At 44.0% G+C, this 20,156-nt stretch overlaps 1 protein-coding gene and 1 pseudogene across 2 annotated transcripts in view; one reads left to right on the top strand and one right to left on the bottom strand.

Moving 5' to 3' along the window:
• TTLL5 (tubulin tyrosine ligase like 5) overlaps positions 1-20,156 on the top strand; it is a 259,783-nt gene that overhangs the window by 145,585 nt on the left and 94,042 nt on the right. The window lies entirely within an intron of this gene.
• Positions 18,711-19,542, bottom strand: LOC118002457 (annotated as a pseudogene).

Below are 20,156 nucleotides of genomic sequence, written 5' to 3'. Positions count from 1 at the left end.
ACTCTCTAGGGGGATTATCCTCAGCCTAGTCCTTGAAATGCTTCTGTTTCTTTAAGAGTGTGTTAACTTTATAGGAAAGGGGGCCGTTGACCCCTATGGGGAAGATGGCACGATGTAATAGTGAACTGTTGAGTTGGACGGACCTGGATGTGCCTTACTTAAGTATGTGACCTCGGGCAAATTATATTGCTTCTCTGGGCCACAATTTTCCCATCTGCTTAGATATGCAAATAATACCTACCTCATTAAGTTGTTATAAGATTTAATTGAGTAGTGTATGTGAAAGGAGCCAGTTTAGTGCCTGGTTTTGGTGTAGGTTGTCGATAACATTTCATTTTCTTCCCTGGAAGAAAAAAAGTTGAAATTGGACTTGCTTGGGATATGGTGTTGCTACCCACTTGGGTTAGTATCTAGTACAGAGGGAACTAGCCATTACCTGTGGGTGGTGTGCTCCTTGGGCTGGATCACAGAGCTGTGGCCTTTCCAGCTGAGGAAGGGAAAGCATCAGAGTGAAGCCAACAGGAGATTCTTCCTTTTTCTCTGACCCCTTTGTTGAAGGGTGACTTCTTTCTACTCACCAGGCCCTTCCTCTCTGCTATCTTCTTTTGAATGTTGAAATTTCCACTGCAGCTCGATGTTCTAGCCAGTAAACACTCATATTTTCCATCTATCCTGGGGGTCGAGCTTTGGGAGAGCTTTTCTCTGGAGGAGTTTGGAGCTTATAATTTTGTACTTTATACTGTTATATAAACAACACTCTCTAGCCAAAGAGCACAATCACAAAAAGAAACCACTTTGGGGGGGCCTGAAAAAAAAAGGAAATTCTTTCATGTTCAGAGTTCTGTAGAACTTCTTATTTCACTTCTTATTCTCCTTCCTTCTTTCCCATAAAATCAAGTTAACTTGACCTTCCTCCTCCTGAGTCTTAGCTCTCACCATTCCTTCCCCTTGAGGGAAAATGTTTCTTCAGCACATGAGTGATAAAGGCCTGTACTTCTATCTAAAGTTCCTCTGCTGCTTTTCTCACTCCACCAGACACATAACCTCTCAAAGGTTATGCTCTGTGTCAGTTCAAGCTCTGTGACAGATTCTACAATTCCTCCTTCCCCGAGAGAGCTGAGGGCCATAGGTGTTTGTGCCAAGGCCAGAATGATTGGGCTTCTGCCTATTGAAGGAATGTGGGTAAACCTAGGAAAGGTGTCAAAGATCGCTGGCTGGACATCATAGCAGAGCCTGGGCAAAATATGTGTGGGAATGTTTGGGCCTAGTATCAGTAGTGAAAGAAGTAGATCTTTTCTTATCTGCAAGCCAAAATGCAGGTGGCTTTGTGGTGTGCCAGTGTAGTGTTTTTTCAGTTCAGTATGCCTCCTCCCTACCCCCCAAAGTACCAAAGAGAAACCACCTTACCTTTCCTTAGGATTAAAACAGGCACACGTGTACACTTGTGCACACCCACGTGCAAGCACACAGTCATTATTAGAGGCAAGACCCTATCTTATTTTTTAAATCCTTTTTTTTTTTTTTTAATTTTATTTACTTATTTGACAGAGAGCACAAGCAGGGGGAGCAGCAGGCTGAGGGAGAGGCATAAGCAGGCTCCCTGGGAGTCTGATGTGGGACTCGATCCCAGGACCCCAGGATCATGACCTGAGCTGAAGGCAGTCACTTAACCAACTGAGCCACCCAGACGCCCAAGACCCTATCTTACTTCACTGTTGACTTTATAATTTTATATCTATCCACAGTTGGTGATTATTTTGGCTCTAAGAGGCCTGAATGACAAAAGTCTACATGTTAAGCTGAATGAGACTCCTTTTCTAGAATTAAGAAATTATATCAGAGTTACTTAATTCATAATTCAGTTTAATTCTCACATGGTTTTTCCTCTCTTCTTCTTTGCAAGTTAACTCCGTTTACCAGTTCTGAAAGAGCTTGGAAAGAATCAGAGTGGTGAAGAAACACTCTATCTTTCTTTCTGACTCCTGTAGAGAGACATTGATGATCCAGTTTTAAAGCTTACTGTTGACTCCATGAATTTCTAGAAGGAAGACCAGTCAGCTTTCCTGAACCTGTAGCTGAAGACCCTGTCCTCCCTCCATCCTCCCTCCCATTCTTCTTCCTTTTTATTTTATTTTATTTGGCAGAGGGAGAGGGAGAGAGAGAATCCCAAGCAGGCCCCATGCCCAACTTGGGGCTCAGTCTCACAACCCCGAGACCATGACCTGAGCCGAAATCATGAGTCCGATGCTTAACTGACTGAGCCACCCAAGTGCCCCTCCCACTCTTATTTTTGTTAAGACTTTCAGCATGTTACCAATTAAGTACAACTAAGAAATCATTGCTTTTTTTTTTTTTTTTTTTTTTAAGATTTTATTTATTTATTTGAGAGAGAGAGAGACAGCACAGGGGAGCCCAACACGGGGCTTCATCCCAGGATCCCGGGATCATGACCTGAGCTGAAGGCAGGTGCTTAACCGACTGAGCCACCCAGGCCCCCTGCTTTTTTTTTTTTTTTTTTTAAGTCCTAGGATTTAAGAGGCTAAAAGGGAAAAACTCCCTGTACCTATGTTTTAATAAAAGAAAACAATAGACTGATAGTATCTGAAAAGGAGGAAAGATCCTCTCTTCCCTTGCAGCCACTTTGAGAAGCAGTTTTGGCGTAGGTTCTGGCTTGGGTATAGGTTCGTGATAATTCTCAGTTCCCTTTCCAGAAAAGAAAGAAATGTAAAATTAGACTGGCTGAGGACATGATATTCCTACACCACTTCATGCAATGCTTAGACTCGATACATAGTAGGGAGAACAGGTATACCTAATCATAACACAACACTGAGGTTTACACGCTCTATTTTTATTGTGAAGGTAGTATCCATAAATTAAAATTTTGATTACAAACCATGAAAATGCGCCTGAAGAAAGATAACCGAAGAGAAGCTAAACTTAAAAGGGCACTTAAATATGGAGCCAAGTGTTCTTTGGGAGATGCAAGGAAAGCTGGAGGTGGGAGAGAAGCAGTGTATGAGAGCCTAGGAATTCAAAATGTCACATCATATGGCAGGCCCCTGGGGTTCGTAATAAGTAACAGTAGAACTCTTGTCTTAATTGGACCATTCTTCTGCTTCAGACACAGTAAGGAGATATTTTTGGCTTTCATGAATTATCAGGCTAAGACTTGTATTAATTTGGCTTCAAAGCCAATAATCAATACCATGTTTGGCCTGGTTCTTAAAAATAAGTTTTACTATCTTTCCGTGATGAAAATGAAATATGGGTGAATCTCAGTAATGTGACTATAATCTAGAAGGATTTAGATGAGAAAAGCAGCCTTTCTGGCATAGCAGGTAAGGAAACCATAAAGGGGGTTAATAAGTGGGATGTACTTAAAGGCTAGAGGAAATCAAATTATGTTCTTCTGGAACTTTGCACCAAGGAAAATTGAGTAGATAAAAGACTGTATTATTAGTGTTCTCAAATATCTTGCTTAGCTACATGAACCCAATGCATTTGGAATACAAGCCCCCAAAAGAAGAGTTCTTTTACCTTCTTCACCAAATAATTAGTATATTGAAATATTTGAAAAAAAGGAAAGGTAAAACTGGCATTAAGTAACATCTCAGATGGGAAATGGCATCATCTGGTAGTTGTTAAAACAATGTTATATCTTCTAAACACAAGACACTGGGCTGCGCTGTGAAGGAGGTGTTAGGGTCTCTGTTCTCAAGGAGGAAAATTAATAGTCCCTATCAATGCAAGTACTGTAAAACAGTATGTGCTTAATTGTTGAAGAAGAGGGTTATCCTGTAGGTACGAGTTCAGAGGGGAAATTGACCACTAACTGGAGAAGCTGACAAAAGGTCCATGGAGAGGAAAGGGGCTAGAGCGGAATCTGGAAGGGCAGATGGGGCGTGGGTGGGCGAAGAGCCTAATAGTAACAAATTAAGAGGTAATTGCACATTTACTTTGTGCTCAACACTATTCAAGGATCAAAGTAATGTGATTCACACTCCTAAGTTAGAGGTGACAGTTCAGCAGGGTGGTATAAAAAATACTGCCCTAAATGTGTGTTTACTTTTTGCATATAAAATGCAAAGTGAGTGATTAAAAGAGGGCACATAGGTTCAGATGAGTCACAGTTCAGAAAAGGTACTGAAGACAGGTAGAAAGAGAAGACTCTGCAGAGGAAGGGTTTAAGGTAGAGTATAAATTCAGTCCTTGACTGTGTGTAGGCTACGGACAGGTGAAGGACAGGAGAGGAGGGAGAAGACCCGTAATGTGCAAGGTGTTGTAAACATTTGCAAGCGACAGGGAATGGGGACCAGTCTGGCTGAAGCAGAGTGTTTCTGTTTGAAATACCGTGCATTCATTGGTCAAAACAGTGAGTTTTGAGTGATAGAAACTGAAATTCACAAGCTGGCTCTGTTGTATAGGAGATTTTTCAGTTTGTATAACTAGAAAGTCCTGAAGTTGGTGTTGGGAGCTTAGGAAGTATCATTAATCATACTTCCTGCTGTCTTCCAGTTCACAGCTAAATGAGAAATTAGGTAGGAGGAAAAATCAGCAAAATACTGGCTTTATTATTGAGAAAGATAAATTGGAGGAGATGGCCTATGAATGTGGCACAGTTGGGCTTCAACCTCTCAAGTCTACAGCTTTCTAACTTGTTTTATTTAAAATCTAAAGATTTTCTTTGTTGGTAATTTCTCTGATAATTAAAATTTTTAAGGAAGAAATAAAAAGACCTAATGCAACATAGTCTTAAAAATGAAAAAAAAGGGCGCCTGGGTGGCTCAGTCGTTAGGCGTCTGCCTTCGGCTCAGGTCATGATCCCAAGGTCCTGGGATCGAGCCCCGCATCGGGCTCTCTGCTCCGCGGGAAGCCTGCTTCTCCTTCTCCCACTCCCCCTGCTTGTGTTCCCTCTCTCGCTGTGTCTCTCTCTGTCAAATAAATAAATAAAATCTTAAAAAAAAAAAAATGAAAAAAAAAAAAGAAATAAAAACTTGGCCTGATTTCCAAAACGCACACCTGCATCTGGTTCCAAACTTTCCAGTATTATTCCAGGATTATTTCTCTCTCCACGTTCAGTTTCAGCAGTGATCAGAAATAAGCCTCGTGTATTTGCCCTCAGCACTTCTGTGCATATGCCACTCCATAGCCCTCCCCCTATTAGTTTACTCTGTACTTACTGTCACTCCTTCAACAGAAGTGTAAGTTTCTTATTTACTGTCGGATCCCAGCACCTTGGTTAGCAGTAGGGACTTAAAAATAAGAACAAATATTAAATGAATATTTATTAAGGAATTTAGACGTGGAGGAATGAGTGGATGGACACCCTGCCCCTCGCCTGCATCTGCACGTGTTCACATCCTGTTCAATATAGGGTTTGGCTCAGTAGGGCATTTCTGCAATCTTCCCTGTTCCTTGAGCAGTGCCATTAGGATTTCTCTTCCCTCCTCACCCACTGGACTCCTGTTCCTAAAAACTGTAATTCAGAGGATGCTCGGGCTAAGTGCTTGATTTTAATTCCTAGAGAATGGAAATTTGGGGCCCTTCCTATCCTAGTGAACTGAACAGTGGGAAAAAAAAAAAGCCCTACCTAGTTCCTCCATTGAACTTAAAGCTCACAACACGCCCTCCCGCCCCGCCCTTCCCATGTCATCAGGTCTTTATTGCTTCTCCTTTGGACCCTGTTCAGTTCTTTCATGTTATACGAAAATCAAAAGTGCCCTACAAGCAAGAGGTCCTCTTTTATCTGAGGGGTAGAGGCAGATATGGAAAAGGAAAAGACAGAGAACTTTTTAACCCCCAAACTTCTCCCCACCCCACCTAACCCACAAGAGTCTTTTAAGAGCCACTCCTAGAAGATTGTGCAAGTGGAAGGGTATCCACCATCTTGGACAGCCCAGAATGGGATAGTTATCTCTTTCCTCCAGCCTTTTCACATTGGTTGCCTAATGAGTTAAGAGTGTTCACTGAATGTATGTTTTTGTGGTGTTCAGCTTTTTGGTGTTCTTTATAGTGGTTCCTCTCTTTTCACTGTCCTTGATTTGACAGACTACCTGCGTGGTTGGTATGGCCGAGGCGTCATGTCGGGCCGCCACCTCCCTACTCCATGTTCAAGTATCATTTCTTTATCTCTGCTATGACACTTGCCACTCCTCCTTATATTCTGGTTCTTTGTATATTTGTCTTACCTGTCATATTAGATTGTAAGCTTTGTGGGGCAGACATCAAGTCTTACACAATTTTACATCCTTATAGTGACCTGTACAAAGTCCTCAGTAAACGTTTGGTGAATAAGATCAGTGCTGTCCAGTGCAGTAGCCACAAGCCAGGTGTGGATATTTAAATTTAAATTAGTGATAATTAAATAACATGAAAAAATCAGTTGCTCAGTCCTATTAGCCCCATTTTCACAGGCTCATGGCTTCCTTATTCAGTAGCACAGGACTAAGACGGCTGACGGCTGACCCAGAAGATGTGATAAAGACCCAAGCTTGGTCAGTGGATTAAAAAAATCAAAAGGAATGAGTTTCCAAGAAAGGCATATTCCTGATTTTCCTCTTAGGCCCTTCTGTAGATGTCAAGCCTCTTTTGTTTAGATCTGGAGGTTTACCACAGATGCTGTTCTTGAACTAATTTGTGGTGCTGGGAGGGGCATATTCTGATGCCTTGGGAGCCTCGAAAGCCCAGAGCTTCTGTATGACTAGCATCTAACCAATCAGAGCTGGGCTGACTGAGAGGAGGAGGATTTTTTAAGCAGATCCCAGCATTGTCATTTTATTTTCTGAGATATGCCCATGGCTGAATAATTGGGGAGAGGACTTGTTTCCCTACGCTCACCCCACCCCCACGTCCCCACCTGCTTGGCCAGGCTCTGACTTGGCTTATAGAGCTGCTATAGCCCTGGGGAACAGAGCCAAACATGCGGAAGCGGTTACGTGTACTAGCTCCCAGGGAAGCTGTGGCTAGCGGGGGGGGAGTGGGTGGGGTCCTGCCTGATGGCTTTTCAAAGAAGCCAGATCTTTGAAGTTTTGTTTTAGCAGCTGCCAGGTATGCTGCTTCAGCACTTTGCGGGCCCCCTCACTCTATTCCCGTATCACATTTTTCTCTTGACTACATGTGCATCGTATACACAACAGGGCTTGAATGTTGGGAGGGTGAATACCAAACTGTGGAGCAAGTTGCTAAACACAACCCTCTTGCTTTTTCTTTTTACATGACTCTGCTGTGAAATAGCTACTTGAATGCTCCCTTTTCCCTTTTCAGCTGTGACCCTTTCTGACCACCTGCCAAAGGAGAGGCAAACAGAGTCCTCTTCTATTTTGGGAAAGTAGTACGTTTCGAAAAACTGGAGGTCCTACATTCCTCTGATGGATTGGGTTATCACTCTGAGAATAGAACAGCTCCCTTTTCCAAAAGCACAGATGACAGACAACACCCGCCCCCCCGCCACCCCGCACCAGCCCGCCCCAGCAAGCAGCCCCGACGCTTTTGGTCTTGGAGTAAATGTCTTGAACCTACCTTTTGTACGCCTTTGGATCTTCGGCGTTTAGCACAGTGTCAACAGTTTGTATTTATTAAATGATTGCCCTGGCCAACTGCTGTGCTGTGGGGAGGGACTAGGTAGGCAAAGTACCCCTTGAAGCCCACACTTGGAGCTTTCCCTGCTTCCTTGCTTCCCTGCTTAGTGATCCCCTCCCCCTGTCCAGTCTGCAGTAGCCTCGAGCTGTTTCCAGCTGCCCCCAGCCTTGCCCCTTCCTCTGGACTAAACTCTTCTGGAGTATAGTATCTGCTCCTTTGTGTAATTATCTAGCTATCTAGCTATCTAGCTATGTATAAATATCTTTGTTCTTTCTCTCCTGAGATGTAAGTCTTTAAAAGGCAAAGGCTAGATTTTATTCCTATCCCAGAACCCTGGACCAGGAATAGGAAGACCTACATGCCAGTCCCAGGTCGACCTGGAACTTCCTGACTTGGGCTAAATCATTTGACAAAACTTAAGCCTCACTTTGCCATGTGGGGAGTGGCGATGCCTGGGTTGTCGTGGGGGTTCGGTGCCATCCTGTACGTGAACGTGCTTTGTGAACTATAAAGGTCGGCACACAATTAGATCTCTTTGGTATTAATAGCACTTAAGACTGTAGAATAGTGATGTTTGTTTATGCTGCTGCTGATGCACAGACTAATCTCCCCAGAGCTGAGGTAAATCACCAGCTCAGTCCCGCATTACTCAGCTTGGCACAGGTTTAAAGCGTGAAATGGGCCATTCTAGGCCCTCTCTGTCACCACCTCTGTCTAAGTCTGCAGGTTCTTCCTTTCAGACCTGCGGGGTCATTGTTTTTCTTGCTAGTCTCCCCATTTTTCTCCCCTCAGGCCCTGGGCTGAGTTTTCTCTTCAACCCCCTCCGTTCTTAGCGGAGCAAGGTTGACCCATCCCATTTCCTGCTTTGGGTTGGATTTGCCAGCCCTGGCGGACCCTTCTCTCCCTAGATGGCCACCGCCTCCCGAAGCTCTGCCCCTCAGCTGCACTGGCCCTTCATCATTCTCCCTCCGCCCAGCCTGGCGCCCTCAGCAGCAGCCCACTCAGGACCCTTCTGTTTGCCTGTGCCTGCCCTTGCTTTTCTGCCAGGCTGTCCCCCCAGCACCCCCTTCCCGTGGCATCTCTTCCTGCATTTTCTTCCTTTTCCTGGGCTCAGACTTTGCATCCAGAAAGGCTCCTCCCCCTTTCAAGACCCTGAAGTTTGGTGCATCACCACGTGTCACCCAGTCCCCGTCCCCTTAAGTAGATAAACAAGCACTGCTGTTTTTTTAGGGCTGTCACATGGCTTGAGAAGGTCCAAATTCCTTTATTTAAATTATTGAAGATCTCACATTTAAATGTGATGACCTGGTATTTGAGAGCATGCATTTTAGAGACAGACCAATTTGGATCCCTCCCTTTTTTAGCCACTTGCTAGCTATGTCGCTGAGGGCAAGCTCTTTGAATCTACTATCATTACATCTAAATGAAGACAGAATGCTACTTCCTAAGGATATTCTGAGGAGCAGATGAAAATTAAGCGACATGAGAAAAACACTTTTTTTTTTATTAAAGATTTTATTTATTTATTTTAGAGAGAGAGAATGAGAGAGAGCACACGAGAGGGGGGAGGGTCAGAGGGAGAAGCAGGCTCCCCGCTGAGCAGGGAGCCCGATGCGGACTCCATCCAGGGACTCCAGGATCATGACCTGAGCCGAAGGCAGTCACTCAACCAACTGAGCCACCCAGGCGCCCCGAGAAAAACACTTTTAGAAAGTGCCTGCCATAGAGTAAGTGCTTAGTAAATGGGAATTACTGGAAACATTTCCATGTCATCTGTCCATACCCTGTTTTGCAGGTATTAAAAATTGAAGTTAAGTGGTTTGTGTAAATTCTCACCCCTACCTGGTAGTAAAGTAAGGACTAGAACCCAGGGCTTCAAATCTTCTGCCTGATGAACTTTCCATGTGATCCCTCTAACTCTGCCAAAGGCTTATTCTAGTTTCCTTTCTTTGGTGGAATGTTAATTTACTCATGCATTTGTTCATTCAGCAAACACTGCATGACTGTGATGTTGTCACGCTCTGGGTGGAGAGAGACCAGAATGATGAACTCCGTTGGTTGAAAGGTTGGTCCAGTGGGTAGGAAATAGTCACTGTGAAGAACAGTCACAGTCCAAAAAGCATCCCAACAAAGGGCATTTTGGGGCCTTGGGGCATAAGTTCTATCAAGAAAACCAGAGTAGGCTTGCAGAGGATAGATTGTTGTGTTTTGCTAGGTGAGAAGGGCTGAGAAGCGGGGAAGAGCACTCCTGAAGTGCAGTGTCATGTCACAAGTAGGGGATGGTTGAGGATGAGGAGGCAAAGTTCAAGTGCTCGATGTGCCATTCTAAGGGGATTTTATCCCAGTATCTGCCCTGTTAATTAATGTCGACCAAAGAAGTCAGGGGAAGGTGTATGTGGGTGTGTGATTTAACATTGCTGGGTCTTTGTACCTAATGTTTCCACTCTCTTTCTCTTCCCCATTCATTTATATCTGGGAAATTCTTTTTATCATTCTGGATCCAGCTCAGTGCTAACCCTTAGTCTGCACTTTCTACGATCATCTCACATGGAGGCGGCCTACTTGCTGTGGCAGTCACACTGTGTCATAATTCATTTTCATGTCTTCCCTCTACCACCTCCTTTGAAGTGAAGACTTAAACATCTTTATAGTCCTGTCCCTCACCGCGGTGTCTGACACGGAGTAGCCACCAACTTAATGTATACTGAATGAACGGAAATGCCTCTAGGTTCGTAATCACAGCCCGGACTTCCACCCGGGCGGCTCTTGAGCCAATGCCTGTCTTTGGCGGCACGAAAATGTAGATGGATCAGGTCAAGACTTTTCTCCTTTAACCAGAACCATAACTCAACATGCTTGCCATTGTTAGGATCTGAGCTTTGGCTTCCTCCAGTAAGGAACCCTAACACTAAGTTGGTCAAAAGCCTGCTGTGGCACAAAAACCGTTTTTTTTTTTTTTTGGTAGTTTTTAATTTTATTATGTTATGTTAGTCACCATACAATACATCATTAGTTTTTGATGTAGTGATCCACGATCCATTGTTTTCGTATAACACCCAGTGCTCCATGCAGTACGTGCCCTCCTTAATACCCATCACCGTGCTAACCAATCCCCCCTCCCCACTCCCCTCTAAAACCCTGTTTGTTTCTCAGGTCCATAGTCTCTCATGGTTCATCTTTCCCTCCAATTCCCCCCGCCCATTTTTCCCTTCCTTCTCCTATTGTCCTCCATGTTATTCCTTATGTTCCACAAATAAGTGAAACCATATGATAATTGACTTTCTCTGCTTGACTTGTTTCACTTAGCATAATCTCCTCCAGTCCCATCCATGTTGATGTAAAAGTTGGGTATTCATCCTTTCTGATGGCTGAGTAATACTCCATTGTATATATGGACCACATCTTCTTTATCCATTCATCTGTTGAAGGGCACCTCGGCTCTTTCCACAGTTTGGCTATTGCGGACATTGCTGCTATGAACATTGGGGTGCATATGGCCCTTCTTTTCACTACATCTGTGTCTTTGGGGTAAATACCCAGGAGTGCAATTGCTGGGTCATAGGGTAGCTCTATTTTTAAATTTTTGAGGAACCTCCATACTGTTTTCCAAAGTGGCTGTACCAACTTGCATTCCCACCAACAGTGTAAGAGGGTTCCCCTTTCTCCACAACCTCTCCAACATTTATTGTTTCTTTCCCTGTCCATTTTTGCCATTCTAACTGGTGTAAGGTGGTATCTCAGTGTGGTTTTGATTTGGATTTCCCTGATGGCTAATGATGATGAACATTTTTTCATGTGTCTGTTAGCCATTTGTATGTCTTCTTCAGAGAAGTGTCTGTTCATCTCTTCTGCCCACTTTTTGACTTGATTATTTGTTTTTTGGGTGTTGAGTTTGAGAAGTTCTTTATAGATTTTGGATACCAGCCCTTTATCTGTAGTGTCATTTGCAAATATCTTCTCCCATTCTGTGGGTTGCCTCTTTGTTTTGTTGACTGTTTCCTTTGCTGTGCAGAAGCTTTTTATCTTGATGAAGTCCCAAAAGTTCATTTTTGCTTTTGTTTCACTAGTTTTTGGAGATGTATCTTGAAAGAAGTTGCTGTGGCCGATGTCAAAGAGGTTACTGCCTATGTTCTCCTCTAGGATTTTGATGGATTCCTGTCTCACATTGAGGTCTTTCATCCACTTTGAGTTTATCTTTGTGAATGGTGTTAGAGAATGGTCGAGTTTCATTCTTCTGCATGTGGCTGTCCAATTTTCCCAGCACCATTTATTGAAGAGACTGTCTTTTTTCCATTGCATGTTTTTTCCTGCTTTGTCAAAGATTATTTGACCATAGAATTGAGGGTCCATATCTGGGTTCTCTATTCTGTTCCATTGGTCTGTATGTCTGTTTTTGTGCCAGTACCATGCTGTCTTGGTGATCACTGCTTTGTAGTATAGCTTGAAATCGGGCAACGTGATGCCCCCAGCTTTGTTTTTCTTTTTCAACATCTCCTTGGCGATTCGGGGTCTTTTCTGATTCCATACAAATTTTAGGATTGTTTGTTCCAGCACTTTGAAAAATGTCATTGGAATTTTGATCGGGATGGCATTGAAGGTATAGATTGCTCTGGGTAGCATAGACATTTTAACAATGTTTATTCTTCCGATCCATGAGCATGGAATATTTTTCCATCTTTTTGTGTCTTCTTCAATTTCTTTCATGAGTGTTTTGTAGTTCCTAGAGTATAGATCCTTTACCTCTTTGGTTAGGTTTATCCCGAGGTATCTTACGGTTTTGGGTGTTATTGTAAATGGAATCGTTTCTTTAATTTCTCTTTCTACAGTTGCGTTGTTAATGTATAAGAAAGCAACTGATTTCTGTGCATTGATTTTGTATCCTGCCACATTACTGAATTGCTGGATGAGTTCTAGTAATTTGGGGGTGGAGTCTTTTGGGTTTTCCACATAAAGTAGCATGTTGTCTGCAAAAAGAGAGAGTTTGACTTCTTCTTTGCCAATTTGAATACCTTTTATTTCTTTTTGTTGTCTGATTGCTGTTGCTAGGACTTCTAGTACTATGTTGAACAACAGTGGTGAGAGTGGGCACCCTTGACGTGTTCCTGATCTTAAGGGAAAGGCTCTCAGCTTTTCCCCATTGAGGATGATATTCGCTGTGGGTTTTTCATAGATGGATTTTATGAGCTTGAGGAATGTTCCCTCTATCCCTATACTCTGGAGAGTTTTAATCAGGAAAGGATGTTGTATTTTGTCAAATGCTTTTTCTGCATCAATTGAGAGGACCATATGGTTTTTCTCCCTCCTCTTATTAATGTGTTCTATCACATTGATTGATTTGCGAATGTTGAACCACCCTTGCATCCCGGGGATAAATCCCACTTGGTCGTGGTGGATGATCCTTTTAACGTATTGTTGGATCCTATTAGCTAGGATTTTGTTGAGGATTTTGGAATCCATATTCCTCAGGGATATCGGTCTGAAATTCTCCTTTTTGTTGGGGTCTTTGCCTGGTTTGGGGATTAAGGTAATGCTGGCCTCATAGAATGAGTTTGGAAGTTTTCCTTCTATTTCCATTTTTTGAAACACCTTCAGTAGAACAGGTATTATTTCTTCTTTGAATGTTTGGTAGAATTCCCCAGGGAATCCATCAGGCCCTGGACTCTTGTTTTTTGAGAGGTTTTTTGATCACTGCTTCAATCTCGTTACTGGTTATTGGCCTATTCAGGTTGTCAGTTTCTTCCTGTTTCAGTCTTGGCAGCTTATAGGTTTCCAGGAAGGCCTCCATTTCATCCAGATTGCTCAGTTTATTGGCATATAGTTGTTGATAATAATTTCTTATAATTGTTTCTATTTCCTTGGTGTTAGTCGTGATCTCTCCCCTTTCATTCATAAGTTTATTAATTTGGGTCCTTTCTCTCTTCTTTGGAATAAGTCTGGCCAGTGGTTTATCAATCTTATTAATTCTTTCAAAGAACCAACTTCTAGTTTCGTTGATCTGATCTACTGTGTTTCTGGTTTCTAATTCATTGATTTCTGGTCTAATTTTAATTATTTCTCTTCTAATGCGTGGCTTAGGCGTTGTTTGTTGCTTTTTCTCTAGTTCTTTAAGGTGTAGAGTTAGTTGGTGAATTCGGGATTTTTCTATTTTTTTGAGTGAGGCTTGGATGGCTATGTATTTCCCCCTTAGGACCGCCTTTGCAGTATCCCATAGGTTTTGGACCGATGTGTTTTTGTTCTCATTGATTTCCATGAATTGTTTCAGTTCTTCTTTGATTTCTTGGTTGACCCAAACATTCTTGAGCAGAGTGGTCTTCAGCTTCCAAGTGTTTGAATTTCTGCCAAATTTTTTCTTGTGATTGAGTTCCAGTTTTAGAGCATTGTGGTCTGAGAATATGCAGGGAATAATCTCAATCTTTTGGTATCGGTTGAGACCTGATGTGTGACCCAGTATATGGTCTATTCTGGAGAAAGTTCCATGTGTGCTCGAGAAGAATGAGTATTCTGTTGTTTTAGGATGGAATGTTCTGTAAATATCTATGAGGTCCATCTGGTTCAATGTATCATTCAAAGCTCTTGTTTCCTTGTTGATTTTTCTGCTTAGATGATCTGTCCATTGCTGAGAGTGGAGTATTGAGGTCTCCTACAATTAACGTATTGTTATCAATATGACTCTTTATTTTGGTTAACAGTTGGCTTATGTATATGCCTGCTCCCATGTTGGGGGCATAGATATTTACAATTGTTAGATCTTCTTGTTGGATAGACCCTTTAAGAATGATATAGTGTCCTTCTGTGTCTCTTATTACAGACTTTAGTTTAAAATCTAATTTGTCTGATACAAGAATTGCTACCCCAGCTTTCTTTTGAGGTCCGCTGGCATGGAAGATAGATCTCCATCCCTTCACTTTCAGTCTGGATGTATCTTTAGGTTCAAAATGAGTCTCTTGTAGACAGCATATGGATGGGTCCTGTCTTTTTATCCAATCTGCAACCCTGTGCTGTTTTATGGGAGCATTTAGGCCATTCATGTTGAGAGTGATTATTGAAAGATATGAATTAATTGTCATCATGTTGCCTGTGAAGACGTTGTTTTTATAGATTGTCCCTGTAAATTTCTGTTGTAGATCACTCTTGGGGTCTTTCTCCTTTTATAGAACTCCCTTAATATTTCTTGGAGGGCCTGCTTAGTGGTCACATATTCTTTCAACTTCTGCAGGTCGTGGAAGCTCTGCATCTCTCCATCCATTCTAAATGAAAGCCTTGCCGGATAAAGTACTCTTGGCTGCATGTTCTTCTCATTTAGTACCCTGAATATGTCTTGCCAGGCCTTTCTGGCTTGCCAGGTCTCTGTGGATAGGTCTGACGTTATTCTGATGCTCCTCCCTCTGTATGTAAGGACTCTCTTCCCCCTAACTGCCCTTAAGATGTTTTCCTTGGTTTTAAGATTTGCAAGTTTTACTATTACATGCCGGAGTGTTGGCCTGTTTTCCTTGATCTTAGGAGGGGTCCTCTCTGCCTCTAGGACTCGAATGTTTGTTTCATTCCCCAGATTAGGGAAGTTCTCAGCTATGATTTGCTCAAATACATCTTCTAGCCCTCTCTCTCTCTCCACTCCCTCCGGGATTCCAATTATTCTGACATTGGAACGCCTCATGGTGTCACTTATTTCTCTGATTCTATTTCCATGGATTCTGAGTTGTTTTTCCCTGGCCTCCTCTTTTCCCTTTTTATCTATTATACTGTCTTCCAGATAGCTTATTCTCTCTTCTGTCTCAGTTACCCTAGCTGTTAGATTATCTAGATTGGATTGGATCTCATTGAGAGCATTTTTAAGTTCTGCCAATTCACCTTTTATTTCTGTCCTTAGAGACTCTATGTTGCCATTAATTGATTTCTCCATTCTAGCCATTGTCTTCACAATTGCTAGCCGGAATTCCATCTCTGACATCTTGGTTATATCTGCATCCATTTGTAAATCTGTAGCATAAGTCATAATCTCTGAGTCTTTTCTGTTTTGGGGGCTCCTCTTCCTAGTCATTCTGTTGATGGGTGTTTGAGGGAATGTATAGAGTCCAAATTATTGACCAGAACCCAAGCAAGATGCACCTGTTTTCTTGGGATCTTAAGGTTGCTGGCCTCTTGTTTTCCCAGCCTGTCTTCTGTGGGAGGGGCCTGCCGCGCTGTTACTCAGGGAACCCTGTTTGGGCGGAGTTGCCCTGCGCCCCTGTGGCGGGGGATGGGCTCAGTGGGAATCAGTCTTTGGGGCTTTTGTTCTCTGGCGCCTTTCCCTGGCGGCTTTCCGCATCTCTTCCGCGAGTCAGAGCAGAAGAGACCGTTTCCAACCCTCTGCCTCAGAGCAGAGAGACCTCAGTCTGTTCTTTAGTGAGTTCTCCAGGCCACATCGTCTCCATTTCTGTCCGTGCTGGTATAAACTGCAGCATCCTGGGTTGTGCGCCCCTCGGCACTGCTCCCAGTCCTGCCTCCAGGTCGGGGCATGTCTCTGCCCTTTGGGCTTCTAAAACCGCCAGCCGCTCCCAGCTCGCGCGTGCGCGGCTCCACCACTTGGGGTTCTGTCCTGGGGACTGCAGTTCGCGTGCGCGCGACTCCGCTGCTCGCCGCTCCGGGTTTCCACCCTGGGGGTTGCAGTTCACCTGCGCAACCCCGGCGCACCAGGTTTCCATCTCGGAGGCTGCATCGCTCCGGTTTTTGTCCGGGGGGTCTGCGGTGCACGCGCGCGACCCCGCTGGTCTGATTTTCCACCCCGGGGGCTGCCCTAAAGTTCTTTCCCGACGCTACCGGTCTGCGAGTCTGTGCCCGTCCGCAGCGCGCGAGGTTATTGCTCACCAGCGGTGTAGGATCCCCACGGCCAGGCACCCTCCTGCTGCCGTTTATCCTCCAATATCTGCCCGCAGGATCGTGGCTCTCCGCTTCGTACCTCGAAACCAACCGCCTGCGATATTCTGTTTGTCGAGATCCAGATCTTCTTACATCCCAGGCTGGTTTCGTGGGTGCTCAGAGTGGTGTGGTAGATATCCAGCTCAGTTCCGGGGACCAGCTGAAATAGGGTCCCCTACTCCTCCGCCATCTTCCCCCTCCCCGACCAAAACCCATTTTTGTGTTTGCAGCACCCTATGCTCAACACACCTGAAGGGACTGAAAGACTGAAGCCAGTCCTCAGTCCAGTAAATGCCACCCAGTGAGATCAGTATTAAAGTAGAGCAGTGTCTCACAGCATCCACGAAACTGTCTAGTTCTACTCCTCACTTGGCCATTTTTCAGGACTGTGTGGCTGTTGGAGTAGTACTATTTATTTACAGCCCTGACTACACTCACAAGGCAAAGCTTCTTCATATTCAAATAAACACACAGTCTGTATTTGGTACCAGCTTGATGTCACATTTTATCTCTCACATATTGCAAATATACACTGCTCTGCACTGTACGGCAAGATCTGAACAGCTCGGCACTCTTCTGACAGACCTCCTAGCTGTAACACACCTGGGTGGCTCAGTCAGCTGAGCATCAGACTCTTGATTTCGGCTCAGGTCATGATCTTGGGGTCGTGAGATTGAGCCAGCGTTGGGCTCCACGCGGGGCATGGAGTCTACTGAGGATTCTCTCCCTCTGCCCCTCCCCTCCAAAAAATAAATAAAATAAAATGTATAGTTAAATGTCTTTTACATACTGATCAAACTTCCACACTTTACGAAGTTTTCTCAGTATAGAAGAGGTGAGAATCTCTCTCTTATGGCTTTAGTGAAGAGATGCATTGTAATTCAATAGCAGGCCATCATGGTAATCTAACTTGACATGTGCCATGTTAGGAAAGCAGGCCACTCTGATAGGATAGTGCTTTAAAGCTAAGTTTTCTTTTCCTTTTAAAATGTGTTATTAACAAATTATCTCCAAGTTTAGCAGCCTAAAACAACAAACATTTATTCTCAGTTTCTGTGGTCAGGAATTAAGGAGCAGCTTAACTGGGTGGTTCTGGCTCTGGCTCGGGCTCTTTCATGACGATAGCAGCCGAGAGGGCTGTAGTCATCTGAAGGCTTGCCTGGGGCTAGAGGATCTACTTCCATGATGGCTCACTCTCACATGGATGATGAGATCATGCTGGCTATTGGCAGGAGGCCCTTGTTTCTCACCACATGGACTTCTCCACAGGGCTGCCTGCATGTCCTCATGACATGGCAGCTGGCTTCCCTCAGAATGAATGACTCAAGAGAAAGACAGAAGCTACAATGTCTTTTATGACCCAGCCTCAGAAGTCATGTACCATCATTTAAAAAAAAATTTCAAATTGTGGTAGAATACACAGAACATAAAATTTCCCATTTTAACCCTTTTTAAGTGTACAGCTCAGTAGCCTTAAGTACATCACATTGTTGTGCAACCATCACCACCATCCACTTCCAAAACTCTTTCATCTAGCAAAACTGAAACTCTACTCATTAAACAATAACTTCTATGCCCTCTCCCCTAGCTTCTGGCAGTCACCATTTCACTTCCTGTCTCTGTGAATCGGACTATTCTAGGTACCTCATATTAGTGGAATCATACAATATCTGTCCTTTTGTGACTGGCTTATTTCATGCAGAAGAATATCCTCTAGGTTTGTCCGTGTTGTAACATCTGTTTGAATTTCCTTCTTCTTTTTTTTAAGATTTTATTTATTCATTTGAGACACAGAGATAGAAAGAGAGAGAGAGAGCATGAGCAGGGGGAGAGGCAGAGGGAGAGGGAGAAGCAGGCTCCCCGCTGAGCCAGGAGCCCGATGTGGGGCTTGATCCCAGAACCCTGAGATCATGACCTGAGCCGAAGGCAGACGCCGAACCATCTGAGCCACCCAGGCGCCCCGAATTTCCTTCTTTTTTAAGGCTGAATCCTCTGCCATTGTATGTATATACCACATTTTGTTTATCCATTTATCTGTTGATGGACACTTGGAGTGCTTCCACCTTTTGGCAGTTGTGAATAATGCTGCTATTAACATGAGTGTGCAAATACTTACTCGTGTCTCTGCTTTCAGTTCTTTTGAGTATGTATTCAATGTGAAATTGCTGGATCATATGATAATTCTCTTTTTTCCAAACTTAATTAATTCACTTGATTTTTCTTGTATAAATATCCTACATGGTGTCCACAGATGGAGTCTGACTTCTCTACACGGAGACTCTGGTGTAGCTCCTTACTAGATGGTCAATGGTGAGTTCCTTAGAGGGTTACCTGAGTAACACAGTCTCTCCCCAGAGGTTGGGTGACATAGCTTGTCTTGGAGATGGCATCCAAGATGGCCTTGGCTAAGTTCCCCAGAGTGGCAGTGCATCCCCTGGACAGGGTGCAGCAGTCATTGATACCGGCCATCAGCGGCAGCTTTTTGGGCAGAGCAGTTGGGATGCCAGTGCCTCTCAGGCTGAGGAATGAGGCATACTGGCACAGAGCTTCAGCAGCTGGTCACCTTGCAGGGGTTGGTGTGGGACCCGTCAGTCTTGGTCCCTGAGTACCCTCACTGCATGGTGGCAGTGGAGAGATTGGCCAGAGTGATGGCCCTGTGAATGGCAGTAGCTACCTCCTTATAGCATTTACCCAGATTGACATGGCTCTTGTGGTTCCCCAATGGCGACAAATGCCTTGAACCTGCTTCCCTGGCCAGCCAGGATCTGCTTTTGCACAGGCATAGTCCTCCAGCTCACCATTAATGGTCATCTCTGGGGAAAAGTCCATGACCCTTTAGAATGCTTGATGGGCAAAGGAGAAGAGAGAAATTTCCTCCAGGGACTTGATGATCATGTCCTTGACCAGGTGGCCCAGCTTGGTGACAGGCGGCCACTTGTCCTCAGCCTTGACTTAGTGAGCTCTGTGGCTCAGCACACCTGCAACTCTGGTCCCAGAAGCTGTTGCCCAAACTTCTGTGGACGCCGTTGCTTTCAGGTTTCCCACAGCACACTCATCATCTGCCATTTGGTGTTTCTTGGAGAAGAAGGGCAATTTTGTTTTTTGGGTTTTTTTTAAAGATTTTATTTATTTATTTGACAGAGAGAGACAGCGAGAGAGGGAACACAAGCAGGGGGAGTGGGAGAGGGAGAAGCAGGCTTCCCATGGAGCAGGGAGCCCGACGCGGGGCTCGATCCCAGGACCCTGGGACCATGACCTGAGCCGAAGGCAGACGCTTAATGACTGAGCCACCCAGGCGCCCCGGGCAATTCTGTTTTTAATGTTTTGAAGAACCATCATGCTGTTTTCCATAACAGCTGCACCATTTTACATTCCCGCCAGCAGTGTACAAAGGTTATAATGTCTCCACATCATCAACCCATACTTGGCGTTTTCTACTTTTTTTCATAGTAGCCGTGCTTATGGGTGGGAGGTAATATCTCATTGTGGTTTTGATTTGTACTTCCCTAGTGATTAGTGATGCTGAGCATCTTTTCATGTGCTTGGTAGCCATTTGTATATCTTCCTTAGAAAAATGCCTAGTCAAGATTTTAATGGAGTTGTTTGTTTTTTCATTTTTCTGAATTTTAGGTGTTCTCTATGTATTTTGGGGTATTAGTCCCTTGTCGGATATATGATTT

This window comes from Mirounga leonina, unplaced genomic scaffold (genome assembly GCF_011800145.1).
Source record: "Mirounga leonina isolate KUSES-001 unplaced genomic scaffold, KU_Mleo_1.0 Mir_82, whole genome shotgun sequence".
NCBI lineage: Eukaryota > Metazoa > Chordata > Mammalia > Carnivora > Phocidae > Mirounga > Mirounga leonina.
This window is presented reverse-complemented; position numbering and strand designations above follow the sequence as displayed.